Here is a 26,857-nt window from a genome sequence, read left to right as displayed (position 1 = left end):
ATGGCTCTTTAAATACTCTCTTTTATATAGAGTTAAATATTGCTATGGACTGAATGTTGGTGTCCCTCCAGAATGCATATGTTGAAGCCCTACTCCCCAGCGTGACAGTATTTGGAAGTGAGGTCTTTGGGAGCTGATTAAATTTAGATGAGGGTGTCCGGGTAGAACCTTCACGATGGGATTAGTGCCCTTATAAGAAGATAAAGGGACCAGAGCTCTATCTCTCTCTCTCCTATGTGAGGACACAGCAAGAAAGCAGTCATTTGTGAACCAGGAAGAGGGCTCTCACCAAGAACCCAGTCATACTGGCACCCTGATATCAGACTTCCAGCTTCTAGAACTGTCAGAAATAAATGTTTGTTGTTTAAATCACCATATGGTATTTTGTTACAGCAACTCCAACTGACTGATGAAAATGTCTCATGAAATATAATAAAGGGTCTTAACCTGTGACACTGTGGAATGTCATTATGATGACATGATGTGCCACGCTGTTGTCATGTTGAGCAAGTAGCCTCCCATCCACTGATGGTCTATGTTATTGAATATTGGACAAAGGTTCAGGACAAGCAACTCAGGGACTGAATTTTCAAAGTGTGTGTGTGTGTGTATGCTATTCTATATATTAATGTACAGAAGGTGAAAGATTCTCACTCCTCACTTTCCTCATCTGTCTTGTGCGTTAAGGAGCTTTTCTATAGATTGGAGTTTTCACAGAATCTTCAGAAGAATGAGCTAAGTTTCATATCCACTCTCTGTCATTAACTAAATAGAGAATCTAAAGTCAGGAAAATAGAGGTTTTCTATGAGAGTGAATAAATTTGATTGAATACAGACAGCAAACAAATTTCCTGAAATGGCAGAAGTTAGGGAAATCTTAAATTAGTAAATTTTTCGGCATTCTGAATGAATGCTGAACGATACTTGGAATATAATTATTGTCTACATTAGGAAGACTCCAGGAAATTTTTCTCACTAGGGTAACAAGAGAAAAAAAATCTAGTGAGGCAATTTAAGCAGGAAGTCCCCACAGTTTTTCCAAGTTGCAGTAATTACACAATTTGTTTTTCTTCTTTTTTGGATAATAGGATAAATATTTCATCCAACACATATGAAGCCCTTATTCCGTGTCAGACCCCAGAGATTCACAAATGAAAAGTGGCCACTATCCTCAAATCGTCTCCATTTTGGTGAGGAAAGAATGTAAAAAGATTCTCTCCCTCCTGTTTAACAAGGAAGAGCAGAGTTGGGCAAAGTGGGTGCTTAGAGCCAAGAAGAACGAGGAGTATGAAAGGTGCAATCTCTGAAAAACTTAAGATCAGTCTGAAGATACAAGCTTGTTTTAAGAGATGGTCTCAATCCTTCCCTCACCTCCTGCAAAAGCAAGGATGTGTATAACCAGGTATTATGGCAAGGATGTGTATAACCAGGTATTATGGCAAGGATGTGCATAACCAGGTATTATGGCAGAGAACACTTTGCTTACTCAAAGTAGGCCAGATCAATTGGGGAGCATCTGGCAATGGTTCTCCATTTCTCTCACAGGATAAAAGCCAAAGTCCCTGCAGTGGCTTACAAGGTCCTTTAGAATCTGGCATCAGTTACACTCTGACCTAAACTCCTCCTTGCTCCATTCACTCTGTGCCAGCCACCCTGGCTTCCTGCTGCCAAGTCTCCCACGGACACTCCTGGGTTAGGGCCTGTGCAACTGCTCCTTCCTGGAAGGCTCTTGCCCCAGATTATCTAAGAGGCTCCCTCGCTCACCTGCCACAAGGCTTTGCTCAAGTACCTTTGCCATGAGCCCAGACATTTTTCAATTGCAGCAACTCTCCCTGTCCCACTCCAGAACCTCCTATGCTGCTCTATTCACATTTTAACCTACTGCATCACCTGTAATCTCTTAAAATGATTCAACTTACTATCATAATTTAAATTATGATTGTTTATATGTGCCTCATTTCATTAGGTTGTAAACTACACAAAGATAGCAGTTTCTGTTGAGTTTATTTGTTGGTGTACCCCAGCGCTTAGTGCAATGTCATGCACATGATGGGACTCAGTAAATGTGTTGAATGAACGAATGCTGTAAAACCTTTTCTTCTGCAATCTGATGTTGGTTGGCAAGAAACTCATGCTCCTGCTAGGCATGTGACCAACGCCACCAGGTGTTGCTGATGTTGTTTAATCATGATGCATTTAAAAGTGTAGGTCATGCGATACCCAGAGGTGCAGGACCAATGCCAAAACCTTATCATACTGCTATGGGAAATGTGTAGTGATAACTAATATGTACTTGTTACAGCAGTCAGTGAATACAAAAGTACATTTATCATGTTTACTACAAGTATTTTTTTCTCACTGCATTAATTTATAACTGATAGGAAAGAAAAGTCAGATGGAATACACAATATAATTCATACATACATTCAGCAGATTTGTAAATACCAAGTAGGCATCAAGCCTTGTTTTGGCATACGGAAGAGAATGGTGAGTGGTAGTTATAAAGATCATGTTATCATGGCATTTACCTTCTAGTGGGTCCTATGTTCTCTTTTGCTCTTGATATTGTGAAAGACATTGTCGTGCCAATTGTCAAGGACAGGTTCTGAGATCATGCATTCAGAAAACCATATAAAAGACAATGAGTAGCAAAAACCTCAAGGGGTGTGAGTAATAAGCAAGATGGTGTTTGGTAAAAATTAAACAATGTTGTGAGCTGCTCAGGATTTCCTTCCATACCTGCTATTCACATCAGTCCTGATCTCAGAACAGGACTTCAGCCTATAAGACAAAGGAAAGTAGAGACACCTGCTGGAGTGACAGGGTGAGGAAGCAGGAAGGAGACTGACAAAGACTGGCATTTCTTCTAAGGTCACGCAGAGAAAACCATCAGAAATGTGAATAGACAAGAAAGTTATGCCTGCTAATCAAGTGCTTTAATAATTGGATATCTCTAGTCCTTTTATTATGAAATATAAAAGGGTAATAAAGAACAATTTAATATTTGGAGTATTTAATTCAAAATTATTAAGTGTTAATTGAAAATCTATTAGTTTTAGCTACGAATAATTAAAGCAATTATAGGAGAGTTCAGTCTCCATTACAACATATTTTTGGGGTGAAATATCCTAAAAAGGCGTTCTCTTTTTTCAAGAAATTAAGCCTCCTATATAAATTTGAAAACAAATAATCAGGCTTCAAGAATTGCTATCATTTTGGATAGACTGGATTTATTTATTTTCCAGGAGATGTAACAATTAGATGGATCTATGAGGAATGGAGGATGAGGCCCCCGAGGTCACGGTGGACGTGTTTTCTCAGTTTGCCCATGCTGTGCTAAAAAGCTGTTGTCTAAGGCAAAAGCAGCGAAAGAAAATGCATTTAAAAGGCGGAGAGGGGGGTGCTTCTCTGAATTTATGAGAAGTGCATCACAAAGACAAATATTTCAGCCATGCAATTCCATTCGGCCTTTTCAGCTGTGTGTCCATAGCAAGTCAACGGCTAAATTGAAAAATCAATTCCAATTTAAATTATTGGAATAAAGAACACCAGGAGTCAGAGATAAAATGGCTTTGTTCTCTGAGATCCTTTTTAATTGGAAAGTTATTTCTTCAGGGTATTCTAATGGTTCTGAGGGAAGATTGCAAAATAAAGTTGATCGGCTGGGGGAAGGTTAATAGCTAATGTGCTTTCCTTGCTGCACAGCAGTCTCCTGTCTTTATGACATCCCCCATCATATCTGGAAGGACTGAAGATTCTAAATCATTTGATACATGCAAGGACTGTATTTTTCCTTAGTCTTTCAGAAATCATCCTGAGGCTGAAACCTTGGCAGAGCGTTGCTGCTCTTGCAGCCTTTCCAACTGGACTCACTTTTGCTTACAAATATCACATGACCCTTTTCTTTCTTTCTTTTCTTCTTCTTTTTTAAAGAAAATTCTTACGGGAATGTTCACCTACCGATAAAGTAGTAATTAATGAAAATAAAAGAGCCCTGAAGAGGATGCTAGTAAGAGCTGTATTCCTTAATGATGGAAAATAAAGAAAGAAAAATGCTGGCTTGTATTAAACAGAGAAAAAAAGACACTAGTAGTTACAGACTTAGTAGAAGGTGAACAAAGGTACAAAGGTAGCAGAGAGGAAAATCATGGTATATATAGAAAATGTTAATAAATATTGTTATCAAAAGGTTAATACTACGATAAGAAACCAAGTCATGTTGAGACAGCTTCAAACCAAAGTTTAAAAAATAAAGCTTAATTAAACATATAATAACCTTTGGTCTGCCAGTAGAAAATTGTTTGGGGCAGTTGTAGATTAGAAACCCTAAATGAGCATTTAATTTGAAATTAATAAAACAGCTATGGTATGTGTTAGACAAAGTTACTGAGGTTTGCTTAGTATATTTAATTACTGTAAAAGAGATAAATCTTGTTGCCATGTAATGAACTCAGAAGGGCAGATGCAGTAAATATGTACTTACGTTCTTGTCATTAATGCATTAAATTTGTAAGAATATTCAAGAATTTAATTAGCATTTAATAAGATAGCTATAGCAAATTACAGTAGTTGGCCATTAAATGTAAATTAATATTTTTAGTATTTAATTGATATTAACTAATTAATTACTATTTATTACATGGTAGCTAGATTTATCTTTTATGGAGTTATTAAATCACAATTAAAATGCTCTTTTAAGAGGGCACATTCAATTAAAAATAATATTCTGTAAGAATTTCACAACTCCTTTCTCCCAGGATTTGGGGTATGTAAGTACACAAATCAAATAAGCAGGACAGGACAGAAGGCAAACCGAAAGGAACCCAACTGGGCCTATGCCTGGGTGTCTCAAACAATTCTAGACACACCCCAAGAAAGAAGGGCTTATTTATGGAAAGTCATGTTTTTTTCTGCTAAAGTTATAAACTATACAGGCCTTGGAAAGACTCTCACTCAAAATACCTCTCCGCAGTTAATGCTAAGACTTTGAGGGTTTATTTCTCTGAGGAAAGCAACTATGGGCTACTAAAATAAAAATGCTACTTATAATTAGTCATTTCTTCCTAGATGTGACTTGGTGTGACTTAATATTCTCTTAATGAAAGAAAATAAAACATGTAACTTGAGACTTGATTTTTCCATCAGAGTCTATGTTCCTCCCGTCAATTCTTGAATGTATTATGTGCTCAATAAATATAATAGAAATGGAATGGATTGAATCTCCCACATCTGGTACCAAATAATTCCTGCGGCTACTTTATACTTACTGTGAAATTGAATCTGAGACAGTATAGGGTAATGGTTAGTTATCCCCCCACTGAGTAGGCCTGCCTAGTTTTAAATTATGCATCTACATTGTTCAAGGTGTGAGGCATCTTTAAGAAGTCATATTACTATTAATATGTATTACTATGTTGTGCCTCAGTGTTCTCTGCAATTGCAGATGATAGTGCCCATCTCTTAGGATTATCATGAGGACTAAAGGAGTTAATAAATGTAAGGCACTTTAGAACAATATCTACCACATAATAAAAGCTCAGTGCATGCTTGCTGTTATTATGATTTCTAATCTTAAAGAAACGTTCTTCACAATTTGGGGCTGGAGAAGATACATGATGTTCTAGCACACTAAAAGCAATTGAAAAACAAATTAGCTTATTTTTATCTAGCTTAATCCTTTTAAATAATTAATCACAATCGTTGTAAATATTTATTGTTCCCCACAAGTCATTCTTGGCAAAGCTATAAATACTATGTGATTTTAATCTTTTTCTCATGAATCGATCTTTGAAGATCCTTTGTCATTTTTGTTACTACAGCTTTGAAGCATAATGACGATATTAAATAAAACCTATCTTACATTGATTTTTGCATCACCCTACTAGGTATCTAACACCTCAGCTCAATAAATAGCCATTTATCATTTTTTTTTAGTCAGTCTTGGGTCTTGTCACATTCTTACCTAGGCTAAGAGAAATTAATTTTCAGTTAATATTGCCTGAAATCATTTTTAGAACTCAAGCAAGCATTCCAGTCTTTATAAGTCTAACTCATTGTTTACCTCCTATCTGTGAAATTTGTTTGTAAAATTTGACTCAAAGATTACTTTGTTAATATAATAATTTAATACCTAAAATACATATATTATATATATTATGTATAATATATATTATATATAGTGTATAATAATATATATTTTATATGTTATATGTATGTATTATATATATTATGTATAATAAATATATATTATATATTATGTATAATAAATATATATTATATATAATGTATAATAGTATATATATAATATATATATTATTTCTGTTGTTAATTTTCTGTTGTTAATTTTCTGAAGCAATGAGTTTAAAGTCAGGAGAAACAGATTCTCATACCAGCCACTTAGATATACCATTTATCTGTCTTAGCTTTCTTTTACTCTTCTGTAGAAGAAAGGCTTTGAAGAGAATAATCTTTTAAAAAGAAAAAACTTTTCAAATCCAGCATGCTATTAAATTGTACTCAACCAAACAACAAAATTTTTCCTCGTTACTTGTGTATGGTTTAGCATTTTTATTTTGCTTGGCACTTTTTAAATGTTGGAGTTTTTCTTTTTTTGTCCCTCTGAAATGAACATGTAAAAGAAACAAACTTTTTAATATAAGCCATTAAACAACAACAAAAAAAAAACAATTAAGTGGATGATGCTAACTTCTTCTGTTCCATGAGTAATAGCAATGGGAATATTAATAGACTTATGATTAAAAGAATAAAAATTGGCTGGGCGCAGCGGCTCAAGCCTGTAATCCCAGCACTTTGGGAGGCTGAGGCGGGCAGATCACAAGGTCAGGAGATCGAGACCATCCTGGCTAACACAGTGAAACCCCATCTCTACTAAAAATACAAAAAATTAGCCGGGCATGGTGCCAGGCGCCTGTAATCCCAGCTACTCGGGAGCCTGAGGCAGGAGAATGGCATGAACCTAGGAGGCAGAGCTTGCAGTGAGCCCAGATCGTGCCACTGCACTCCAGCCTGGGTGACAGAGCGAGACTCCGTCTCAAAAAATAAAAAATAAAATAAAAAATTTTTAAAAAGTAGTAAAATAATAGATGGAAAAGACAAGTCCATGAAGGTGTGGACTCTTATTTCTTTGATTCCTCATCAGTCTCTGCTGATTCAACCTTGGTCTTTAGATGTGTAAGACTAAGCTCTGTGGCAGTAAAGAACTAAAGGAGAAAAGACAGAGCATTTGACAGATGTGCAGGAAAAAGGTGATTTACTCAGGAGTAAAAAGAATAAATATGCAAAGGGGAAAAAAGAAACATTTGATCAGAGAAGTTACTAAGAAAAAAAAAAGAGAGAAAAATGGATATGGGCTATAAGAATATTTTGAATGATGGAACCCGGGTTTGAAATTGACTGAAAGACACAAGGGAAAAAATTGAATTTTATCACTGATATTTCGAATGGATCCAATAAGAGTTTGACAAAGAGAAGAAAATTAGAACCCAAAACAATGAGCTAATCACTTTGAGAATCACCTGAAACAATCTGCAAGGAGAAGAGTTCAGTAAAAAAGGAGAAACTGAAGTCACCTGTAAAGACCAAAATGTCTGAAAGGGGACACAATTTAGTGTCTAACTTAGCATGGCTTCTTTGACAATATGGTCTATTTCCACAGGACAGAAGGTAAACAGATGCTCCAGTCTCTGCTTCAGCTAACAGAATAAATCCTCTATCACATTTGTGGATGTAATCCCGAAATCTGTTCTCATTCTGTGCTTGCTTTTGGTAGGTACTTGTTCACCTACTTCTCTCCTTGTTCTGCCCTTTAGGTTTCAATGCATGACATTGCTGTAACTGTTTCAACTTCAAATTTCCCCAATCTTATGGTGCTTCACCTCATCTCTGGTGGTTTGGTGCCGCTCAAATGATCTTCTCCTCATCCAATTTTTGGACATGTCTCATGCTAGCACATCTAAGAGGGGATATAAAACACTCTGTTGTTGTTTTTTTTTAATGCCTTGATTTGCCAGCTGTATTAGTTTGTTTTCACACTACTATAAAGAACTACCTGAGACTGGGTAATTTATGAAGAAAAGAGGTTTAGTTAACTCACATTTTTACAGGCTTAAGAGGAAGCATGACTGGGAGGCCTCGGGAAACTTACAATCATGGCAGAAGGTGAAGGGGAAGCAAGGACCTTCTTTACATGGTGGCATGAGAGAGCGAGCCAGGAAATCCATGGTATTATTCAGTCAGTGCCCACCACACAGTAATATGCAATATTATATTCATCACTGGAGATTAAGTCTTGAGTGGGCTGTCAGAGATATATTTCAGGAGGACCCTGCAAATAGTGCCCTTTCAAATATACGTGAAAACAACCACCAGCTTGTAGCTCTGCCAGTGCTGTTTGCCTGTCACAGGTTCATGCCTCTTACCAGTTCTGTATGACTAACATGCAACATTTATTATTGGTGCCAAATTCACAGGTGGTGCACATGCAGTCTCCTCTAGGCCCCATTCTAAGAACACTGGCATGAGTCTGGTTGAGGTAAAATCAGTCATTTAGGTCAGCAAAGATCATGGGTTTGTTATATAAATGTCTTAATGTATATATGCAGTATCCACAAAAACAATACCATTTTTTTTTCAATTTGTATTTGAATGGGGTTCCTACTTACTTACTCACTGTTGTTTTGAGACTACAATAAGAGGATCAAGGAATTCAAAAGAGACAGAATTAGCCAGTGTAATGTGCAGTTGAAGTATACAATTTGGAAGAATACACATCAGTTGGCTGTAGCAGTGGCTGAGTATACCACAAAACTATGGGGGAAAAAAGACCATAACAAGTGGATAAAATAATGGAGCTGCATCTCCGAGACTGAGTTTGCTGTGAGGTTTTATAATAGGCATATGATATCTGACTGTTGGAACAGATCTCTGTATCTGATGATGGACCAATTCAGTGCACCAGGGAAGTCCAGAAATAAATTTCGGGCTATGAAAACTGTGCACTTCATACATAATATCTTTCTAAGCATTTGGAGACACTGAAGAAGTTTATCATACCTTAAACTTTAATACCCATGACAGTCTCAATAGATCATTCTACAAAGGATGACAATATGGAAAACTAAGAGACTAGCAGGAAGCAGAAAATGAGAAATCAGGTAAGGAAACTTTAACTTAGAACCACATTAGGTCTTAAGAATCTATTTACCTAATTTAAGAAAAGAGTACATTTTTATCAAATTCACTCACTTTCTGGTTATGCAGTCTGTCACTGTGCAAAGGCACTGGACAACAGAGTGTAGGGGATGAGGTTCAGTTATATTTCCTCACCAAGACTTGAAGCCTAGCCTGGAAGAATATATAGAGCGTAGCGAAGTGTAGTAGCGGTGTTTCCTTGGGTGTTCCCTCATATTCTAAATCCTAATGACCACTGATTATAGAATGCATAATTGAGCTGAAAACAGGTTGGACAGAGGAAGAAAATAAATATTACTATACTAAATATGTATGTAAATTGTGAAAAAGAAAAGGCGTTTCTTTGAATTCAAGAAGTACAAAGTTATGTCAAATGGATGTCAAAAGATTTATTGTAAAGCCCTAGACAGGCACAGAACTAGGATTGGAGAGACCGTCTTTCCTTTGCCTTTTAAAGAAGTTCTACAGAATGTTCCAATACACATCAAACTTCAAAATCATTGAATTACAAGAAAATTACTGTAAAAATAATAGAAAAAACACTGAAATATAACATTTACTTCTGTTTATTTTTGTTTATAAGAAAATATGCTTCCAACCCAACATTTGTAGACCACCATGCACCTCGGCAGAATGATCAATTTTGTCTGGAAACCAAATCTTCAGTCTCTAAGTCAATGAATATATGTAAAGTGTTTGCTTCAATTTTGAAATACTGGCTAACACGAAGCCTCATATTGACTATAACTGGAATAGTTATATAATTTTAAAATGCCTTTGTCAAATTATAAACATCTTTAGTTGTAATTAGTTACAATCATTTATATATTAAAATCTGCTAAGGCATTTCACCTTTTAATCTTCTTTTAAAAAAAGTAACAATAAATCTTTCTTTATCTAATATTCTTTTTAGGTTTATTTCTACACTTCACACTAATGTGTAATTTTCCCATTAATATATGTGGAAATAAAATTTCTGTGCATTCATTGATAAGAGAATAAAACTCTTCATATTATATTTTCATATATAGTATGGAACCTTCTAAGGATATATTTGATCATGGCAGAAAGTTAGCCTGATATGTAACGTTTTGATTGATAAGACATTGTAATTCGTAATTGATATAATCTTAGATCTGCCAGTGCAACAAAAGGTCACTTTGAAATTTGATGGGGGCTAGAGCATGAAATAAGTTGGAAATAATATTGTATCATGTAAAAAAGGAAGATACTGACACAAATCTACCAATTCATATTAAATTAAAAATATATTGGAAAGCATAGTAATTAACAGCTAGTTCTCAGAACTTGACATTCCACACAAATGTCACTCCCCAGGGTATTACACAGGAATTAGAGTGTCCTTTCACTGTCAGACTGATAGATAATTCTGAAGAAGTGAAGGAGAAGAAATCTGATTCTTGGCAACATTTAAGATTCAAATAGAAACTTATCACATTTATTTGTGTTTCTGACTTAGGAAAAATAATTACAAATCTTACTTCCTTTTATATATCTGTAAGATATTATGTCTTCATAAATATTTCTTTGCATTAAAATATCGAAATATAGGAGGATAGATAAAAATGTTTTTTTAGCACTCTCAGGGGGATGGGGATAGGGTTAGGTTAAAGTGATATATTTATTCTATTTGATCATAGAATTTCACCCTCTAAGAGAAAGCAGTTTCCCCATGAGTAGCACCTATATTATTCTAACATGCCGTCCATCTTTTTTCAATCTAAGACTACCTCTAATTGTATATAGAGAGAAAGAGCATCACATTCACCAGACAGCCCCAATCATCACTTCAAAAATTAACATATAGAATGAAGACTGGTTCTATTGCAATTAGGCATTAATACCTAAATTTCTTCTTATTATTATCCGTGTTTATCATTCTCAATAATACTTTTTCTTGCACATTCATACTATTAGTGAAAAACTTGACTACACAAAAACAAAGCAAAACAAAACCTCCTGTCTCTGAAACAAACACACAGATAGAGAAGCTGTTGTTCTAAGACTTTATCCCCACTGAATCCACTGAACCTCAACACGTTTACACTAGTCGTTGCCAAAACAAAGGCCTCATGTCAGAATGAATTCGTAATCCTTCATCCCATAATATTTTGGGCATCTGTTGCATTGACCCAACCCTTCCACACTTACCCTCCTCTCACACTTTCCTATTGTATCCCCTGAAGTCTTGATTTGTAGCCTTCAGACTTTTCTGCATTTTAATACACTCTCCGAACTCTACCATGTCTTTAGTGGGAATAAGCCTTGCTTCCTTGTGGCCTTCTTAAATGGGAACTTTCTTCTTTGCGTTTAGTCTGAAAGCAATATTGGTGTCATCTTTTCTATTTGTTGTCCCGGGCCATTAAGTCTTCTTTATTTTAATGAAAATTTGAGCTCCACTCTATCAGGCTTTTTCCAGTTTCCACCTCCTCAGTGCTGTCATCTAGGGAATATGTAACTTACATCTTGCTCATTGAAGATAATGGTGATTTTCTCTCCATCACAGCTCTTGTCATCATTATGAAGGGCTTCCAAGGCCATGGTAAACACACATGGTTCAACTGATCTCTAAGATCCTTGCCCTTATTCTCTCTAGCCACCTTCAGTTTGTTTAACTTATTTACTGCTAAGGCCAATACTGGATTCAGTCAGCATTATGATTCTATTTAATATGGTCTATATTCTTTTTAAACAACCAGTTCCTATCCTTTTCCCCACTGAATCTCTTTGTAAGCTAAGAAGCCTTCAGATGGAAACTTACTTATTTTCCCTCCAATAATCTACAATAATCCACCTGCAGTTGCACTGGGTTTCTGGGCTTTCCTTATTTTTTACCCCAACTGTATTTTCTTATTTTTTACCCCAAATGTAATAACTATCTCTCTGTCTAATAAAGGCAAGATCATTAATATTTGTTCTGGATTCCTGAACCTGCCATCTCTTTGAGGTACTTTATTCATCTTATCCTTTCACATTTCTCCATTTTTAACATCTCATTTTTATGAATTACTCCTACCAGCCCTTATATATCATTTTGTGTATCCCACGTAAAGCTGTTGCTACAGCTCTACCTCTTCTATAAAATTCAAACAGTTCTTATCTATATAGTCCATCTTCTCTTCCTCATCTCTCATTCCTTCTTCAACAGACTCTTACTTTTATTTGATTTCTAACATATCACTATAACCTCCTGTGGCCAAAGTCCCTATAGACCATTTTATGCTATTTATTTGTTTGTTTATTTATTTATTTTGAGACAGAGTCTCACTATGTCACCCAGGCTGGAATGCAGTGGCACAACCTCGGTTCACCGCAACCTCTGCCCCATTGCTCAAGCAATTCTTGTGCTTCAGCCTCCCGAGTAGCTGGGACTACAGGTGCATGCCACCATGCCCCACAAATTTTTGTATTTTTAGTAGACAGAGAGTTTCACCATGTTGGCCAGGCTGGTTTGGAACTCCTGGCCTCAAGATCTGCCAGCCTCCTCATCCTTAAGTGCTGGGATTACAGATATGAGCCACCACACCTGGCAATGCTAAAATCTTTAGACAATATTTTTAATATCTTATTTGACCTGACCATTCAGCAACATTCTATATAATTAACATTCCATTTTTCTTGAAAATATTATTGACTCCCATGGCACATTCAGGTAGTTTCTTTCTAATCCACCACTTGCCGTACCTTTACCAGTCTCTTTTATTATTTATTTTTCTCTATGCATTGTCTTAGTATTACTATTATTTCAATAACCTCCTAGGTGAACTCATTGCTCCCCACATTTGAATATTAACTATAGACCAATAATTCCTAATATGTTATTCCCAGACAAAACTTCTCTTTTTAACTTTGAACTCAAATATATTGTCAACTGACTACTTGACACCTTTTTACTTTCTCATGCATCTCAATTTATCATAGATAAAAATAAATTCTTGCTTTTTCCTTCAAAATTAGCTACTCCTCCATATATTTTTATAGTCTCAGAAAATAGCATTGTCATGTCTTATGGCATATAAAAAACCATGAGCTGTAATCCCAGCAGTTTGGGAGGCCAAGGCAGGGGGATCACGAGGTCAGGAGTTTGAGACCAGCCTGACCAACATGGTGAAACGCTGTCTCTACCAAAAATACAAAAATTAACCAGGCACGGTGGCGCATGCTTGTAATCCTAGCTACTCAGTAGGCTGAGGCAGGAGAATTGCTTGAACCTGGGAGGTGGAGGTTGCAGTGAGCCGAGATCGTGCCACTGCACTCCAGCCTGGGCGACACAGTGAGATTCTAACTCAAAAAAAAAAAAAAAAAGACAGAGATAATTGAGACAATACTAATTCTTCCCAGTTCAACTTACCAAGCCCTATGAACTTTACTTTCAATATACAGTGCGTCATTCACTTTCTTTTATCCCCTTTACTATCATTTTTAACCAATCTGAAATTATTTATTTCTTAATTATCTTAAGAGCCTTTCAACTTTAATCCATGTCTCTCTTGCTTCTTCTAATCCATGCATCTATTCTAATTAAACATAAGGTTATATCTATGTATATACACACCACATTATTTATACGTGTAGAAAAGTAAAATATAATTGCACCAATTTATGAATTTTCACACACTAAACATGGTCATGTAATGAGCAACGATATCAAAAAGCAGAATATTACCAGTGCTTGGGAAGCACCATTTGCTCTAACTTTTAGTCACTACCATTCTTTCTGGCTTTTAACAACAGTTAATAGCTGTAAGTTAATAGTTCTGTCTTATATATTACCATATTTTATATATCTCAAAAATGTAGTTTCAACACCAAAGGCTTTTGATTTCTGAAATATAAAGCAAGGATATAACTTCCAGATTCTCTCTACAATCACACATAATAGCCTAATGAATTAGCTGTGTGTGAAACCCAGAAAGAGTGAAAAAGAAACAAAATTAAAACAAGAAAATATTTCAATGTTTGAAAACCTTTCTTGGATTTGAGACTATACTTTAAGTCTCTTAGAACCTTATTTGCTTCTTGTTTTGTCATTTATTTATATTAAAATATTAAAGCAGAAAGTAAAAATGAGTTTATTTCAGACTTACTATGGCATTAGTATCATTTTAACTTTATCTTACAAAAATGTTTCAGGTTTCTTTTTTAACTACAGTGACAATTAACAAAAAGCTATATATAAAATAGCTCTAAAAAGGACAATTTGAATAAAAGCCACTATCGAAACATTTCTGGGTCAGTGATAAGAGCAAAAATGTGGGCAAAGCCTACGTAGAAAACTGATATGGGCCACTATACATTTCCTGTTCATTTCCTTACATCCTTATGCATTTATAGTTACTACTTAAAGTCCGTCTTCTATTACAATGGCTTAACACACACCCTAGCGTGGGATCAACTTAGTCTATGCTTAAAACCTAGAGTATAGTGTATTAGTTCATTCTCACACTGCCATAAGGACATACCTGAGACTGGGTAATTTATAAAGAAAAAGAGGTTTAATGAACTCACTGTTCCACATGACTGGAGAGGCCTCACAATCATGGCGAAAGGCAAAGGAGCAGCAAAGGTACATCTTACATAGTGTCAGGCAAGAGAGTGTGTGCAGGGGAACTGCCCTTTGTAAAACCATCAGATCTCATGATACTTACTATCGTGAGAACTGCATGGGAAAAGCTTGCTCCCATGACTCAATTACCTCCCACTGGGTCTCTCCCATGACACATGGGGATTATGGGAGCTACAATTCAAGATGTGATTTGGGTGGGGAAACAGCCAAACCATATCATATAGTATAAATATCTATTTACATAATTCGGGGGCCAATGAGAGATTTTAATTTATACCAAACTCATTCATTTTATGGTAAAATCACTTTATTAAGCCTTCACTAAAGAAATGGTTTTGCAGTTTGGCACAGGAAGAGGGCACTGGACAAAAGGAGTGTCAGAGTTGAAATCCAGCTAGCACATCATTCACCAACTCAGACTCTAGGCTAAAATGTATTTACAAATTTGCCTGCCAAAAGGAGCAGCTGAAAAATTAAATGAAACAGGCAGTTTCAGTTGCTGCCTACTACAATGAAAACAGGGTGGATAATGGGTTCACATCAGTTAAGTGCCTGTTGTTACAAAAGTCAAAACTTCATATAGAAAAATTAAAGAAACCAAATTCTCTACAGTATATTATTTCTAGTGTCCAAAATATATTTTTAAATATACAGAAGATTTAAATAAATGGGAAAATGTGATCCAAAGACAAAAAACAAAATGCAGTAAAGAGGAAATAACTCTGAGATGACTCAGGTATTGGATTTTGTAGATAAAGATGTTAAATTATTATTAACAATATATCAAAACATAAAGGAAAATTTGACATAATAAATGAATGCACAGAAACCTAGTATAACATTGGAAATACTATCAATAAACAAAATAGGAATTCTGAACAAAAAGATGTCTGAAACGAAACATTAATTAATGGGTTTAACACAATAAAGAAAATGGGAACGGAAGGGCCAATGACTTAAAAGATAAAAGTCTTAGTTCAGGTTGCTATAACAATGTACCACACAATGGGTAGCTAATAATCAATGGAAATGTATATTTCACTGTTCTGGAAAGTGAAAGCCAGGTAACCAGCGTGGTCTCATGGTTGGGTGAGAGCTCTTTTTCAGCTTGAAGGCTGCTAAACTCTTATACCTTCACATGGTGGAAAAAGTGAGAGAGGATTCTTTTATAAGGGCACTAATCCCACAACAAGGACTCCACCCTTATGACCTAATGACACACAAAAGCCTGACCTTTAATACCATCTCATTGGGGATTAAGATTTCAACATATGCCCAGGTGTGGTGGCTCATACCTGTAATCACAGCACCTTTGAGAGGCTGAGGCAAGAAGATCACTTGAGGCCAGGAGTTTGAGACCAACCCAGTCAATATAGTGAGACCCTGTCTCTACAAAATATATTTTTTTAATTAACTGGATGTGGTGGTGTGCACAGTAGTCCTAGCTACTCAAGAGACTGAGGTGGGATGATCACTTAAGCCCAAGAGTTCAAGGTTACAGTAAATTATGATTGTATCACTCACTCCAGCCTGGGTGACAGAGAGATACTCTGTCTCTATTAAAAAAATGTCAACATACAAATTTTTGGGAAACATAAACACTCAGTTCATAACAATACAGTAATGGAAATCATCTAATCTGAAATACATAGAGGAAAGGTGTTTAGAAAAAAATGAGCAGGTCTTCATGAGGGCAACATCAAGTAGCTTATAGTAGGTATGGAATCAAAATCACATGAGAACAAGAGAGAGAAATGAGAATAAAAAAGATTGAAAAAATATAGCCAAAAGTACCTAAAATTTATTAAATTTTAAATTAATGGAGTCCAGTGAATACCAAGCAGAGTAAGTATAAAGAGAACTATAACTAGCATATCCTACTAAAATTTATTGATATTTTTATTTTCATAGTTGGGGGAACAGGTGGTGTTTGGCTGCATGGAAAATTCCTTGAAACCAATGATAACCAGGAATTCTTTAAAGCAGTGATTGATAAAAACAAGATATTATATAATGAGGAAAAACATATGTTGATAGCTGATATGGTAAATTAAGTAAATAGAGTAGGTTTTCAAATATTTTCATAAAGAAATCTCCAGGAGTAAATGGTTGCATTTGTGAATTATAACAAATATTTGAGGAGAAATACCAATATGTATAAATATATATATATATTTATACAAAGCAAAAATACTTAACAATATATGAAATTTAATCCAGAAAAATAAAAAGGATAATATTTGATGTCAAGTGGTCCAACAATGCAATATTGTATTCACCTTTGAAATTAAATCACATAAATCATCCCATTAATAAATCAGAAAACCCATATGATTATTTTAACAGATATGGAAAAAGCATTTTGATTAAATGTGTTTGTGATATAAACTCAGCAATCTAAGATTATAAAGAAACTTCATAAATCTGATAAAGTTTGTCTACATATTCTGGGGTAAATGTCATGCTTAATTATGCAATGTTGCATGTTTTTGCCCAAAACTACTTAAAAAATTCATAATTTTTACTCTCAGCTTTCATTTCAACACTGTAATGAAGGATTTAGCCATTGCAGTAGGTCAGGAGAAGGAAGTAAAAACCATAAAGTTTAGAAAAGATGTTAAACTTTCTAACTGGAATAACATGAGTTCTTACCTAGAAAATCCTAGGAAATCTGTAAAAGAATTGTTAATAAAATAAGCAAATTTAGCAAAGTTTTAATACTCAAGGTAAAAAAATCCAGTTGTTTTCCTATATAGTACCATCAAAATATTCAAAAAAGCACAATTTTTTAAAAGTTTATTTACATTTGTATTCAAAAACATGAAAAAATTAGAAACAAATTTAACAAAAGATATGCAAGAATTCTACATTAAAACTACAATACTTTGCTGCAAGTAATTAAAGTAAAACTAAATATATGTAAATATATACTCAGTTTATGAATTAAAAGGCTTTATGTTGTAAAAAATCAGTTCTCCACAGACTGATGTATTGATTTCATTTTATCTCAACCACAATCAGACCAGACATTTTTGGAGAAATTGACCAGCTGATTCTAAAAATTATATGGAATTCAAAAATTATACAATAGAGCAATGTTTAATGAAAGAATAAAGTTGAAATGTTATACTACCTGTTTTGTTAGGATGCTGTAGTAATCAAGACAATATAATGTGGGAATTAAAATTAACGAGTAGAGCATTGAAATGATATTGACAGACCAAAAGTAGATTCATATTTGATTACTGACAAAAAAACCAAGGTCATCCCAAAGGGCAAGAAAAGTCTTTTCCAAAAGTGGGTCTGGAAAAATTGGAATATAGGGAAGGAGAAGGAGGAGAAAGAAGAGGAGGAGGAGGAAAAACCTTCATTCTTACTTCACACAGGACATAAACATTAATTTGAGATGGATTCTAGGCCTAACTTTGAAAGGAAAACAATAAAAGGCTTAAAGAAAATGTAAGAAAAGAATTTTACTTTCTTGGGGCACTCTAATAATTTTTAGAAAAGAAACAGAACACAACGATCATTACTGAAAATTAAAAATTCAGCTTTATCCAAATTAAAGGCTTCTAACCACAATAATTAAAAGGTAGAAGCAACCCAAGTGTCCATCAGCAGATTTTGTTCACAAACAAAATATGATATATACACACAATGGAATATTACTCAGCCATAAAAATGTGGTGCTGATAACATGCTACTGGATGAAACTTGAAAACACTTTGCTAAGCGAAAGAAGTCAGAGACAAAACGGCAACTATTTTGCATGTTACATTTATATTAAGTATCTAGAATAGGTTAAGTCTTTTTTTTTTAACCTTTAAGTTCAGGGGTACATGTGCAGATTTATTATATGGGTAAACTTGTGTCATGGGAGTTTGTTGTACAGATTGTCACCGAGGTATTAAGCTTAGTATCCATTAGTTATTTTTCCCAATCCTTTCTCTTTTCCCACCCTCCAGCTTTCGACAGGCCCCGTGTCTGTCATTATTCTCTATGTGCTCATGCGTTTTCATCATTTAGCTTATACATTTAAATGAGATCATGCAGTATTTGGTTTTCTGTTGCTGCGTTGGTTTGCTAAGGATAATGGCCTCCAGCTCCATCCACGTTCCCGCGAAGGACACCACCTCGTTCTTTTTTATGCCTGCATAGTTAGAATAGGTAAGTCTTCAGAGATTAAAAAAAGATGAATGGTTGCCAGTGGCTGAAGAGAAATGGGAATAGGTAATAACTGCTTAATAGGAAACGGATTTTGTTGTTGTTGTTGTTTTAGGCTATAGGAGTTAAATAAAAGTGGTCACTGTGCAACATTCTGAATGTACTGAATGCCGCTGGATGCAAACGAATTTTCCATTTTAAATGTGTAATTTTATTATGTAAGTTTCACCCCAGTTTCTTTTTAAATGGAAAAATATTTAAAGCTCTGCACACTAAAACAACATCATTCAGAAAATCAAGACAAAATTCATAGTCCGGGAAAAAAGATATTTGCAAGATAGGTATCTAACTAAGGATTCCTATCTTGGATATATAAAGAATTTATATACTTAGAAATAAGAAGATAGATGACCCATTTTTTAAAAAATCTGGCCAAAATAACTGCGTGTGCACTGCACAAAATAAAAAGTACAATAGCTAGTAACTGCATAAAAAGTAGTCAAATAATTAGCCATCAGCAAATTGCAAATTCTAATATCCATGAGTTACCACAACACACCAATCAGAATAGCTAAAATTAAAAGATTGTCAACACTAACATTTGGCAAGAACATAGAGTAATACAAAATTTCATACTTTACTGACAGGAGTAAAGAGGTACTAGCACTATGTAAAATGTCTGGAAGTGCTTTTTTGAAAGGTAAATCTGTATATACCCTATGATCCAACAACTTCACATCTAGGTCTCTAAGAAAAAATTAATGCAACATATATTAGAAACAAAAGACTTGACCAAGAATGTTAACAGTAACTTTATTCCTAATGCTTCAGAACTAAGAAGAGCCCTCTTGCCACACAAGAGGAGAGTGGATAATCAAATATTTGTATATGCATGCAATGGAATACTATGTCAATAAAAATCACCAAACTTCTAATACACACAATATTTGGATGAATCTCCAAATGACTGATTATTCCAGGTAAAAGAAAGAAAAATATCTTTGCCTAAAATAATATATACTGTAGAATTTCTCTTATATAAATTTCTAAAGAAGGAACAGCTAATCTACAGTGAAGAAAATTCATATTAGTGGATGCTTCTGTTGAGGTGGAACTAAACAACTGGGAAACGGCATGAGGAAACTTTCTGGAATGATGACAAAGATTTCTAGATTTCTAGATTTCAAAATCTAGACATTGAGTTACACAGGTTTATGCATTTGTCAAAACTTTGATCTCAGGAACTCATATTGCTAGTAAGGATGAAAATTGTCACAACTACTTTAAAATCTGTGCTTTATTCCAATATTAAAGAACTATGCATGCTGAGATGTCCTAATTAATTGCACTCCCAAATATGTAACCGAGATAAATACATCTTACAGGTTCTAGGATACATCTATAAGAATAGTTAAAGAAACAATTGCCTGAAACTGGAAAAAACTTAAATGGCTATCAACAGAGGAATAAATAACTAAATGGAGGTACATATACAACAATGTAAAATGATCAGCTAGAGCTATATCAAATAATATTGATAATCTTACAAACATAATTTCAAAAGGGAAAACAAGAAACAAGAAGTAATTAAATTGTGACTTTTTTTTTTACAGATTCTGAAAATAGGCAAAAATTAAACCACATTATTTATAGATACATTTTAAAATGCAAAAAGCATTTTCTAAAAAAAGCAAAAAAAATGTAGAAATCAGCACGTGGGTGGGAGGAGACAGATTAAGACAAAAATAGAGACATGGGCAAGGCTACCAATCAGTAGGTAATGTCTTAATTTTTTACCTTCCTTCATATTTACTTAAATTGTTGCTTATGTATGTGTGTAAAATTTTAATCTATAAATCTTATTTTAAAGTGGAGAACCTTAGTAACATCTCTTATTATACCCTTTTGTTACTTCTACAAATTTGTATTAACTTACTACTTTATGGAAATCGAATGGGTGTGGGTTAGCATGTTTATTTTAAAGCACAGTAAATTAAAAGCAATAAATGGCATGCATACACACACACACACACATGCAGTCATTAGAAAACATACACATATAAAATCAAATGCTTAAAACAATGTCATAGAAACTATTAAAAATAATACTTAAATATATTAAAAAATCAAATAGTCTACTGTTCAGTGGTTTAATCTATGAGCCTTTTGCGAATGAGATGAAAGGTAGTTACAGTTGCTATTTCAGCAAATTTGTTTTCTCAAGTTATACAGTAATACCTTGTTCAAAGTTGGCTGATAATTTTTAACATGTCTTTTTTATGTTTCTGTATGGAAGCTCCTTTAATTCAGCTGGGTTACAAAACATATGTGTCAGATAAGTATTTTAAAATGATAAATGGAAGAAATCCAATATACATTCGAGTGCTTGGTATTTCTGACTCCAACATCAATGCCAACACTTCAGAGCGGGTGGGCTTGGGAGTCCTCCACTGTTGTTCTCTTCTCACAAAGGGAGGATCTGCAAATAAAGTATTTTCATATCTATTAGTTTGGCAACTTGATTCTATTCTTGAACTGATAGCTGTTTGACATTCTATGATGAATGGTATGTGGTCAGCTATTTCAGACTTTTCCGTTACTAGAATTACATTTCTAATGTAAGGATGGGTTATTATTAGCTAAAGCTTTTATTTCCTGGGATTAGGTAAAATGAAAAGGATTATTTCTGTTGATACACCCCATTTCACATTGCAATGCAACTATTCAACTGTAAAACATACTTAGATTTCTATTTGAATGGTCAAGGAATGGCTGATTATGTGTTATTGCCCTTTAAAGGGCCAGTGTCACTAATAGTCAAAACAAAGTTATTCATTCAATAATTTCATGGTCTTAAGGGCTATTTAAATTTTCTTTCTGAAAATTTTTGTGCGATAGTGTGGAAAGACTTTAAGACATTTGGAAAATATTAAAACAGAAACACTATATTACCTTTAAATAATGTCAAATGAAGTTTTAGACTCATCTAAAAATACTTGCTTACAACAATGGCTAGATATATTTTTATTAATCAATTAGCAATCATCTATACTTAGTAATATTTATAACATTTGCTATTATTGGGCTTCACTACCTCATATTCTACAGCATGTTGCTTTTCACTGTTTGAGAAAGGATACAGCTCATTTAGGGAACACCTGGAAATTTTTTCACAGGAATAAAAATGTAGCACTGTAGGGCCGGGCGCGGTGTCTCACGCCTGTAGTCCCAGCACTTTGGGAGGCCGAGGCGGGCGGATCACGAGGTCAGGAGATCAAGACCATCCTAGCCAACACGGTGAAACCCCGTCTCTACTAAAAATACAAAAAATTAGCCGGGCGCGGTGGCGGGTGCCTGTAGTCCCAGCTACTCGAGAGGCTGAGGCAGGAGAAGGGCGTGAACCCAGGAGGCGGAGCTTGCAGTGAGCCGAGATCGTGCCACTGCACTCTGGCCTGGGCGACAGAGCGAGACTCCGTCTCAAAAAAAAATAAAAATAAAATAAAAATGTAGCACTGTAGTTTATCAGGCAGGGTTTTTTTTTTTTTTTTTTTAATGACAAGAAGAGTTACTCCTCTGTGGGTGAACAGAGTTTTGGTTCTATTGCTGCCATATTTAACACAGATAATTGAGCCTGCAAAATACCAGTGTTATTAAAGATCGTCAGATGCCTACTGTTGTAAATAGTACTTATAAGAAATGAAATGTACGTTTCTGAAAAAATAAGAAATGCTACAATTTCTCGTATTACAATAATATAGATATATAGAAATCACTACTAAATCTAGCACTTCTAAAGGAAGTAGTTGTATTATTGAATAAAATGATAGCCTTGAAAAACACTTAGACAACAGGTTAAAATATTAAACGTGAAGAGTACAATCATAGTCGTGTAAGTAGTTACTTTGAAGATATGCCATGTTCTTATACTTGCAATTCAAGTACTATTTTTTAAAAGTTGGGAAAAGCATATTAATACAGTTAATCTAATATCAAGAAATTATTGAACAATTCTAAATTTTCTGACAATGACAATTAAGAAAATTATTCAATAGTAGCTAATCTGTATGTATAACAAATACAGACTAAAGCTCACTTGCTGCATTACTTCTCATATTCAAAATCATTAAAAATTAAATCAGGAAATACACATTGATAATAAAGTTTAATATGATGATAAAATGCTAGTTTTTTTAACCTCATACAAAGTATAGGAGAAAGTGAGAAACCCAAGGCTTCATACACATATGTAGCATCAATGATTCTTTTTTAACGCCAACCTGCCCTCTGAAAAGGAGAGTTTGGCATAAACACAGGATAGAGAAGTCTTCTCACAGGAGCAGTAACAATTATTTTTCTAATGTGCTTATCTAGTGCATTATGTATTTTCCTGCTCGTGTATACACCAGAACACATTCTACTTTCATGTAGCTATTTTGCAGATGTGCCCTTTTAGCCCATGTAGATAGAGAAAAAAAAATCCCTTTTTAAGGAGTGCCCACACCCCAGTCACCTGAGTCTTTCTAAGTGATAAGGAAACTGCTTTGTTTCCTTTCTCAATTTCTCCATATGAGAATCACCACCTCAGAAATCTGTGGAAGGTTTAGATCTTAGCTAATCCACGGCAGGCCTGTGAGTGCTGGTTTCCTCTTCCGAAAATATTTCTATTTTTTCCCCTCCCTCCTCTACCTTTCCTCTCTCTCTCTATCTTCTTTTTTAATAAACATTTGTTGGCCCCAAATTTTAAATAATGATCATTTTCACAATATGAATACTATGTTTCCTGTTTTTTTTAATGATATGCTAATTGGAGGCCTCCATGTTACTTTGAATGAGAGGCTACATCTTTAATCCTGATCTTGTTCTTCTAATCTCTTCTTCAATTGAAACTGATCCAAAACAAACAAACAAAAAAAACCTACATAGAGGCAGAGGTGGATTGCGAAATGGAATTTCTCCTTTCTATACATAGTGTTTACTTATTCATAGATTTGGTCAAATGGTCCACCATTCAATAAGCGTGTATACTCCACTGTTTGAACCCTATTTGATAGTCCTAAGGGCTAACGGAGCTCCCACTTTCCTAAAAGAATACTAAGAACACCATCTTACTTCCCTTAACAATGACATAGAAACAAAGCTGGGTAATTCCTTTCTACATGCTTTTTCAGAACAAAGGTTAAGGTTTTCAGGAATGAAAAACAATTAGATGGGTGTTGAGGGTTCCAGATGGAGTGATTCTGCTTTTATGTCTGTCTCTTTTTTCTTACTTTTTAAATGAGAAGTTGTGAATATCCATAAATGGACATAGATTATGTGCCTAATGGGCCTTTTTCTTGCTGACTGTACTCCCAGAGACAGTCGACCATTATCTATCACTTTGCCTGAAGTACTATATGAGAGGTTGTTCCCCTATAATTACTGTCCATAACTTTATGGAATCAAATGAAAACAATCTAATAAATTAATTATTATAAATTAAAACACAATGCATTGTTTCAAACTATGTTCAATGTTGTTTTAGCTATTCTTATTACATATTATTCTTTCGAGGCTGACACTCTCCTCCTTACAGCTACTTTAGAAATGGAAGAGCAATTTAAATGCAAAATGCCTTTTTTTCAAAGAGGGTGTAAGTCTACAAATGCATCATTGTGCAGGTGGATGAACATTTCATAAGAATGGATAATGAGTAATGAGGTGCATCTTTTTCTCCAATAAAATTACTTACGAAATTCTGTGGCAGGCACATTCTTCTATGATTAATTCCCAACAGTTCTCCACCATTTTCTTTTTAAATTTACACTTGGGTTTTATTTGCTAATGTTTTTACCCCAGATTTCATAAAAGTCAGTATTCCTCTTACCCTCTTATCTCTCCTACAATAATGTAAAGTGTTTCTCTTGTCACTTTTTATTATTTACTTCAATAAATAACTAATTTGGTGGGTCATGATGTCCAAATATACTTTCTCTATTTTGAGAGATGTATAAACATTGAATTTTACTATCCCTACCACAAAACAAATTTTTCATTTGCGATAACAATATTTTTAAATGCATATATATTATACCTAACACTTTGATATTTATTTATCTATAATTATACTCAAAAAGTTCATGGGGACGTTCTTCACTTTTGAGGCACAGACTGAGCATGGGTATAGCTGTGTCCACTAGGGAGAGCTGCCTTACAGCACACCACAGCTATCAGCATTACCACATTTGATAATTCTCCATCACCAGTAACAGTAATGGAGAAAACAACAGTAGATTTTCCAAAACAGATGAATTTGATAATAATATCTTCCTAAATCCAATATAATTGTGTGATTTTATATGTGATTCGCAGGTAAATAGAACTGCATAAATCATCAGTTTACACTTTGCTACCACTTTAATATGAAATGAACCATGTTGCAAACCATTCTTACACTCTAATTCATCACTTCTCCTTGGGTGAGTAAAAGTAGTTTATGATAATATCTCTGATTATAAGAAAAAAAAACAAGTCACTACATGCACTACATTAAACATTGTAAAAAGTTGAGTTATTTAAGAAAAAAATATACAAAGAAGAGAAAACTTACCAGGACAAAGCACTGCTTTCAAACATTAAAAAATCACTCACGGGAAAACAACTACAAAACTGAATAGCTTTAATTATGATGCGAGGTCAATAAACTTCATCACAATTTTTTAAAAGGAGATTATATATTTAAAAGTTTATAACGTTATGTCATCCATATAATTAAGCACTTTTAATCACTGATGTTAAGGAAGAGAGAAAGTTTCTATTGGATTTTGTTTTTGTTTTAGAGTCATTTAAAGCACAGCTAATTTCACTTTAAAGGGGGAAGAAATAAGAAATCATTCAGATTGGCTAGCAAAAAAAAAAAAACCTCTACCTAATATGCTTATTTATACCTAGCTGTTAAAACTATAAGTGCTTAAAAAGATACCTTCACTGACTGTATAATATCAAATCTTCTAAACTATAAGTGTTTTAAAAATCACCACGACTTATGACTTGAAACTACTTTTGCTGAATATATGTATATTATCAACCTCAATTACACATGCCTGTTGATTTGTGTACATCATTTACTAGTTCTTCTCTCCTTTTTCTTTACTTTTGTTGTATTTTGTTTGCACATCATTTAGCTTTGGTTCTAGACTAACAATTATTCTAGTTTGTAATTGAGTTTAAAGGAATATGTTATTAAATCAGGGAATTCCATAAATATTGGTTAAAAGTTATAAATAGGTTGTCTTTGGTATTTGTCAACATAGAGTTCTTTCAATTAAAATATTTCCTGGCTACCACAGCGTGGAAGCTGCGGAAATTGGCTCCACATCCAGCTGGCTGATTCAGTAAGAAATCAGCTGGCCTCAATTTAGATTTCTTTTCTTTTAAAGCAGTGCCAAATTGAGGATTAGTACATTGTGGAGACGGAGGCGGGCAGCTCCACCCCTGATCGGCCATTCTTCATTCCCTAGAATGGGCTTGCCCTCCCAGACCCAGCTGTGCACTGAATTAATCTACACAGGGAGCTTCTCTATATACACCATTTTCAACATGCTCTTCAAGGTCTTACACCACTTCTGACAAAAGTAAAATGTGGCTCTGGTGACTCTGGACTTGGGCACTTCACTGAGGCCTTAAATATAAACATTCACACACACATTAAACACACACACGTATATGGAGGGTGGGTGGCAGTGTAGAGAGAGGAAAAGAGAGACAGTGCTTAAATTGAAAATTGTGGAGACAGTCAACAGTAAATACTGAATCTTAGAAAAAATTGAATAAGAGAATAACAGACAATAACAGCATTTATTCAGAAAACAGATTCATCTCAGAGAATTGGTGTGATTTTACTTCTCCAGAAATTGTCCT

This window comes from Symphalangus syndactylus, chromosome 15 (assembly GCF_028878055.3).
Source record: "Symphalangus syndactylus isolate Jambi chromosome 15, NHGRI_mSymSyn1-v2.1_pri, whole genome shotgun sequence".
NCBI classification, from domain to species: domain Eukaryota; kingdom Metazoa; phylum Chordata; class Mammalia; order Primates; family Hylobatidae; genus Symphalangus; species Symphalangus syndactylus.
The sequence above is the reverse complement of the archived record's forward strand: the minus strand, read 5'-3'. Positions refer to the sequence as shown.